Genomic DNA, 586 nt, shown 5'->3' with positions numbered 1-586 from the left:
TTTCCGTGTTGCCGAGGAGCCAAATGTGCATCACTGGTCGGAGTTACCTTCTCCTACCGGCGTAGTGATTCCCCATCCTGCAAAGGATGGTTCCTCCAGACCCTCCGCACTCCACGGAGTACGGAGGGTCCTTGGGACGCCGGACCCTAGCGTACAAAGTCCCTCTATTTAACGAGGGACTCCGTACTGTGGAGTGTTGGCACCCGAGACCCTCAGAGAGAGCCCCAGGTGAGCCCCCGTGCCACGGCAAGGCCCTCCATGCACGGGGGGGGGGGCTACCAATCTAACCTTTTTTTTTGTGACGCAGGGGAAATGCGTTACGCATCCCCATCTCCCCCGGGGGTGGGAGACGGGGTATTTGGGATTCTCTCTCCGGAACTGCTGTCCCGGAGAGCCTACCCACTAAAACCCCTGCGGGCGTACCTAACCCGAACGTCTGGGGTTCATCCGGGAATTTCGCATCAGTAGTACTTCCGGATGTACCCCCATAACTATACGTACTAGCTTATCCTAACCGTTTATATACACGAGGGTGAGTAGACGCCGGCTACCCACCCTCTCTTACCCTACGCCCATCTCGAGGGGG

The sequence above is a fragment of the Trachymyrmex cornetzi genome, unplaced genomic scaffold, assembly GCF_001594075.2.
Source record: "Trachymyrmex cornetzi isolate Tcor2-1 unplaced genomic scaffold, Tcor1.1 scaffold190, whole genome shotgun sequence".
Lineage (NCBI taxonomy): Eukaryota > Metazoa > Arthropoda > Insecta > Hymenoptera > Formicidae > Trachymyrmex > Trachymyrmex cornetzi.
This window is presented reverse-complemented; position numbering follows the sequence as displayed.